This window comes from Grammomys surdaster, unplaced genomic scaffold (genome assembly GCF_004785775.1).
Source record: "Grammomys surdaster isolate TR1022 unplaced genomic scaffold, NIH_TR_1.0 167, whole genome shotgun sequence".
NCBI lineage: Eukaryota > Metazoa > Chordata > Mammalia > Rodentia > Muridae > Grammomys > Grammomys surdaster.
Window position 1 is genome coordinate 5,433,069 of NW_021604615.1, and position 6,254 is coordinate 5,439,322.

The following is a 6,254-nucleotide window of genomic DNA, read 5'->3' on the forward strand; positions in this document are numbered from 1 at the left end:
GAGGAAGTGCCTGCAGTGTGGATGTTTGCACAGGCAAATGAATTTGCAAAATCACAGGCAGTCTTTTGGTCTCTGCTGCCTTAGCTACAAATATCAACAGAGTCAGCAAACAAACAACTCTCCAAGGAGCCTTCCAGCGAGTTCTGCTCACATCTTTGGATTCCTTTGGGGAGAATTATACAAGCATTGTTTACTCATCCATCCGTTAACTAAATCAATAAATATGTATTGAGCACCAACTGTGAGCAAGGAGCTGGGCTGAACGCTCGGAAACACACGGTAGTGTGTAAAATACAGTTCTACTGTCTCGGGACACTATGGAGCAATCAATTGAACATGACAGTGTTCACAGAACACCAGAAAAGGCAAATATTACCTTAAGGAAATCCTCCTGACCTTCCACAGAGAACTCAGGGCAGGGAAGACAAGCTCCACCCTCTCAGGAGACTTCAAATTGCCTAATACTGCAGTTTCTGGGTCTGAAGCAAATAGCAGCAAAAACTAGGGTGAGTTCCTAGGTGGTCGTCTTGCCCTTCTTCCCTGAGCAGTGAATACTCTTCAACACGCACAATAAGCGTAAAAGTTTAAGAGTCATGGCCTGATGTTCTGAAACTCTTCAGTAACTTCCCATTTCCTTTTAGAATTAAGAGTAGTACTGTTACCATACCTCTGTCCTCAGGGAGATTCTGGTCCCTGCTGGCTTCTCTAGGTTTATACCCCACCAGTCTTTCACTGGTTTACTCAGATGAAGTCAGGATTCTTGCCCCTTTGATGTGTAGCCTACTCTTCCTCATGATTCTTCTCAACACTACTCTTCCCCACCTGAGATGCTCCATCCATGACTTCACCAAACGTCAAACACTGCCATCTCAAAGTCACTACTCAGGGAAAGCTTGTCAGGGCACCAGACTGAATCCCATTATGTTTTCTGAGCTCCTCCAACATTCTTGGAGTGGAAGCTCCTATTTTAGTTAGACATAAATATGCATAAATGAATTCTTGAAATACCGGAAGCTTAAACAACAAGGCTCTACAGTGTTGCTGAAGGAGTATATTGCCGAGCAGAGCCAACTGGAACACTAAAGGATCCGGGATCCTTCTAGAATCTCAATCTAATCAAATATGACTTCCGCTGAGCTGTTCGTGGGTCACAATGGCCAACACAGCTCTCTCAGTCAAAATTAATTCCAAGAGACACTGTAAAATACAGAGAGAGAAAGAGAGGAGGGGGAGGGAGGGAGAGAAAGAAGAGGAAGAGGGAGAGGAGGAGAAAGAGGAAGAAAAGGAGGAAGAGGAAGAGAAGGAGCAGGAGGAAGAGGAGGAAGAGGAGAAGGAGGAGGAGAATTAAGAGTAGTAATGTTACCATACCTCTGTCCTCAGGGAGATTCTGGTCCCTGCTGGTTTCTCCAGGTTTATACTCCACCAGTCTTTCCCTGGTTTACTCAGATGAAGTAGATAGAGGAAGAGAAGGAGGAGGAAAAGTCATAACCAGGCTTTAGACTGTATCCAATTCATTTCTGGACTATACCTGATGCTTCAACCTGCGAGCTGTTGGCTATAACTCATTCATGCACCACACCTAGTGACAAGGAATTCTGGGAAATGTAGTCTGTGTTTTGTTGCTTGGTTAGGCGCTAATTTACTACTTAGAGAGTTTACTGCAGAAGCATTTTATCTGAACTGTATGCTGCTTGTCTTGAAGGACTGTGGAAATTTGTCCACACTATATTCCCACAGGTCAACCCCACAGCACATTGTAAATGAGCTGAACCAGAAAGCAGAGGATTGGATGGAATGTGTGGATGGATGCTCTAAGGGTGTACACAGACATTTACGATTAGAAGGTGCAATAATTTGGAAGATCATACACCACATATATTAGAAGAGTTGGTCCCCAATTGATGGAACTGTTTGGAAAGGACTGGGAGCTGTGGTTTGGTTGGAGGAGCTGTCACTGGTGGTGGGCTTTGCGGTTTAAAAAGATTCTCACCCTCATGCATTCTCTGTCTCCTGCCTGTGGAGCAAACTGTGAGTTCTCAGTTGTTCCTCTTGCCATGCCTTTACTCTGCAGTCATGGACTCTGACTCTCTGAAACTGTAAGCATAATTAAATACTCTTTTAAAATGTATGTTCTCTTGATCACAAGTGTTTTGTCATAATAATAAAAGTACCTTCTTAAATTATGATTTGGACTGGGAGGAAAGAATTGGCTCATTTCCCTCACAAAAATAAGACATGTAGGGCTGGCAGGATGGCTCAGTTGCCCCCAAGCCTGATGATCCTAATTCAATCCCCGTGATTCGTACGGTTGCAGGAGGTAATTAACTCTCTCAAGTTGCCCTCCATCTTCCACACATCCACTGTGGTACACATGTCCCTCCATATATACACTCACACAAACAATAAATGCAATTAATAAGATAATTTAAAATTAGCCACATATACTAAGCAATGAAAAGAATCATACCTAAAAGGTAAGGCTGCAAAAGAGAATAGAGACAAGAAGCAAGGCTCGAGGAATGTGTGTTAACTTGAGGAGAAGTTGATACCTCCAACTTGGGTTGCAGGGTACTCTCTGGCAAGTATGTTTGTACTGGGAGAAAGCCCCCATCAGCTCAGTGACCATTAAAGATCCTGATGATGTCAACATAAGGCATCTTGTCCAATTTTTTCCAAAATTTGGGCAAAGGTCACCTTAATGTGTGCTGGCCTCAGACAGATAAAATGTTCATAAGAAATCACAGACGCAACCCCCTAAGCACAGCATAGCTCATCCTCGTTTACACCCTCTCATTCCTGTCATCTGCCTACCCACAGGTTGGTGAGGTCCCTCCATGACTCTTCAGCCTTGATCCTCAAAGGAAAATTATAGTGAGGAAGAGAACCTGGTGCTTCTCTCCGCTGTTTCTGCCAACTCTCTTTTCAGAAGTCATGCCTCCTCGTTCTCACCAACATCCACCCCTCCACCTCCACCTGCAGACATCATGTTCTCTTGTGTTTGGGTTTTCTTAATTAATTTTGTTTTATTCCTTATTTTTCCAACAGAAGTCCTTTGCTATCACCGAGGGGAAACCATCCAGGCAGACTCTGGACCTGTTGTCTGCTTCCTGTGTGCCTGTTCAAAGCTCTTGCATACAGGATTCTGTCCCGTCACTCCTAGAAGATGTTCCTCTGCAGAAGCCACCACGATGGTGGCCACACTTTCTTTGTGCTTTCTTGCCATCCTGGACAATGGCCCCCCAATTGTGTTTTTGCCCGTTCCCAGCATGCGGTGTTCACAATTCCCTCCACATGAGCACCCAAACACTGAATCAGATGGGAGTTTCTTCACTATACTTTAAAGGTTATTGTTTTTTGACAAATTCTCAAACATTTGATTTTGCCAATTGCTAGATGCTGGGGTGAAAGCCTGCTAACTCAGAGAGGCAGAGAAAGGACCTACCTTACCTTCCTCCTTAGCCAATGTCCTAAAAGGAAGTTCTCCTTTTCCACAACATTTTAAAAAAGTGTTCAAATGGAACATCCTTCCCTTCTATTTCCTGTTTGTCTCTCTATTTGTCCTCCTGACTTCTTCTTACTTTCTATGGTTTTTCTATGTTCACTACCTCTCAACTGGTTGCTTGCTCCACATCTTGACCTATGTTTGACTTTACTTAATCCTGTTTACAATAAGCAGAAAGCTCTTAGATTAAATGTGTTTACCAGGGCTGAACCACCTCAGAACTATAAACAGGTTTTTCCAGTGAATAACACAATCTGGGGGTTCACAGTGTGATCAAACCCCTATAACAGTAAGTTACTCATTTTTGTCCAGTGACTTTAAACACATCTATCTATCCAAGACTCAGGTTGCGCTCTTTGTTGTAGATATGACCTCCAACGTGAAAGAACCAAGAATCCAACTTTCTGTCTGGCATCATAACTTGTCTGTTATGCTCAGCATGTCCACTGTCCTCCTGGGTATCCCAGTCAGCTGTGAGGATGAAACTTCCGTTCACAGAAGACCATGTTCATGTCTTCCGTCCTATTCATTAGCTTTCAATTCTGCCTTCAGTGTCTTCCAAACTCACATATGAAGATGCTGAGGACGGAGGAACCTTGTACGTAAGTTTATCTATTACCTGTAGGTATGGAACCTGCATGCTAGGTCAATTGGTCATGCTCCTTACCCTGGCACTCAATTCCTCCTCTCAGCAAAAGCTAATTTCAGTCTATGCCCTAACCACCCATGTTCCCTCATTAAAGGAGGATGCCTGACACCCTGTCATTCAACTCACAGCTTTGGGAAGTTGTTCAGAATATCCAGGGGGTGTCTTGGAAAATTAGTTGTGTATCTGTAGAGTCAACAAATTATTCTATTGAGTGATGTCTCAAGTCTTTAGATTCTTTAGGAGGAGAAGACTTACACAAAGGAGATTCTCTCCAAAGCTCACCTGTGGTGCTTTGAGAAAATACACTCTCTGCCCAGATAGAGAACTCCAGGGCCAGCACCTGTGACTCTCTCACCTTGAGCCTACAAGCTTTCGTATTGATGCTTCTTGATGTTTTCTAGGAAATTCCAAAAGTCAAAAGCTCATTTAATTTCTTGCTTTACAAATTATACCTCTAAACAGCCAAGCTATTTTAAAATAGAATGATGTTAAGAAATATACTGTCTGATGTCAGTATGTGCTGACCTAAGAGATTTGCCCATCCATAGAAGCAATAAGGAGCTGGTTCTAGCCTTCCTTGTTAAGTCAGCCAAAATTATTAAAGTTTTACTTTATCAAATTGTTTCTGACCAAAGATTGTGTTTTACTTAAGATACTCTGGTTTTGTACATTAAATAACAGCAAATAATGTTAACAATTAAAACAAATATACAAATTGCAATATATGTAAAGGAAATGCTACTTAGACACCTCACTCCTTCCTTGGATGCTGAGTTTAACTCCTTCTTTCCAAAGCCTCCAGGTGACTGTTCCTTATGGTGGAAACAGACAGGTGATTACGATTACCTTAGCCTTCTTTAGAACTCTGGCCCATCCAGTTGTACAACTGCATTGAACTCCTGTTAACATTGATGTAAAAGTTTCCTCATGTGATTTTGTCTTTTAATGTCCCCCGCAGAGCCATACAGTTATTACCTCCTGGCTTAAGTTTTGTATCTTCTGCCAACTGCTAAGTTTTATGATGGCCCCTTGGATGAACCTTCTTTTGAGTCACTGACTGATTCTCAATTCCTTGTCCTCTGCCAGCCTTGAAGAGGTTACTGAGAGAGCAACATCCCCCCAAACCCTGAAAACAGTTCAGGTGACCTCTAAAAGGGGACTAATGTGCCATGGACCATCCAACTCATCCCTCTTCTTGTCAGTCTCAACACTGATTGTGGGACACGAACTAAAAGGCTGGACTGATGCCTTATTTACATCAATTTATCTCTGTCTCACCAGCTCAGACCAGATCAGATCAGCTCAGACCAGCTTGCCCTGCAACAGCTCCATTTGTTCCCAATACATGAGCAAAAGGATTTTTTGGACACTGTGGAGAAACTCTGGATAAAAGGAACTTTCTTCCCTTTCACCCAGGCCAGATACAGTTCTTTACATCAGCCCTCTGTCTTCTCTGTCTTCTCATGTCCCCTTCCTTTGATGCCCTGTAGCTCCCTACTGCTTCCACTAGGTCATTTGGTACAGCAGTACTGGCAACGAGACCGGCCACTGTCACCCTATCAACTCTCTCACTTTTCTCTCACCTCGGCTCCTCCCCCTCCCTCAACCTTCTGGAGAAATCTCTCAGTTTAACCTTGTAGCCAAATCATCTGCACACAGCGTTCTAATAGTCACTGCCAAGCCTCTTTGGGAATACAGGACAGCAATCGCTTGATCCATCGCAGCTGATCAAGCTGTGACTCTGCTCGTGTTACACGACCAGAGGACTCTTCCTCATTGGACCCAGATCTACCTCCTCCAACAAAGACCCTCCTCAACCGAAATCAGCTATAATGCCTTGCTCTGCATTTTTGTATTCCTCCAGAGTTAGAAATGGTAGTTTCTTGCTGAAGGACTACATTTCCCAGTTTCCTTTGCAGATCCAGCCTCTCTGTTCCTCCTGTCTCTACAGATGCTCTTTAAATAATCTAACAGGTCATGCTCTATCACTCAAGTATCAGAAGAGCCTGGCCCTACTGCATTAAATATGTGGGTCCTTCCAAAATTCATGGTTGAAATCCCAGCCCCTCATGTGGTTTGGGGCATGAGACCTTGGAGATGGAA

General features: G+C 43.4%; 1 pseudogene; it reads right to left on the minus strand.

The window, feature by feature from the left end:
• The window catches only part of LOC114620254, a 47,452-nt pseudogene extending 44,795 nt beyond the window's left edge, over positions 1-2,657 (minus strand).
• Between the last annotated feature and the right edge of the window lie 3,597 nt (positions 2,658-6,254).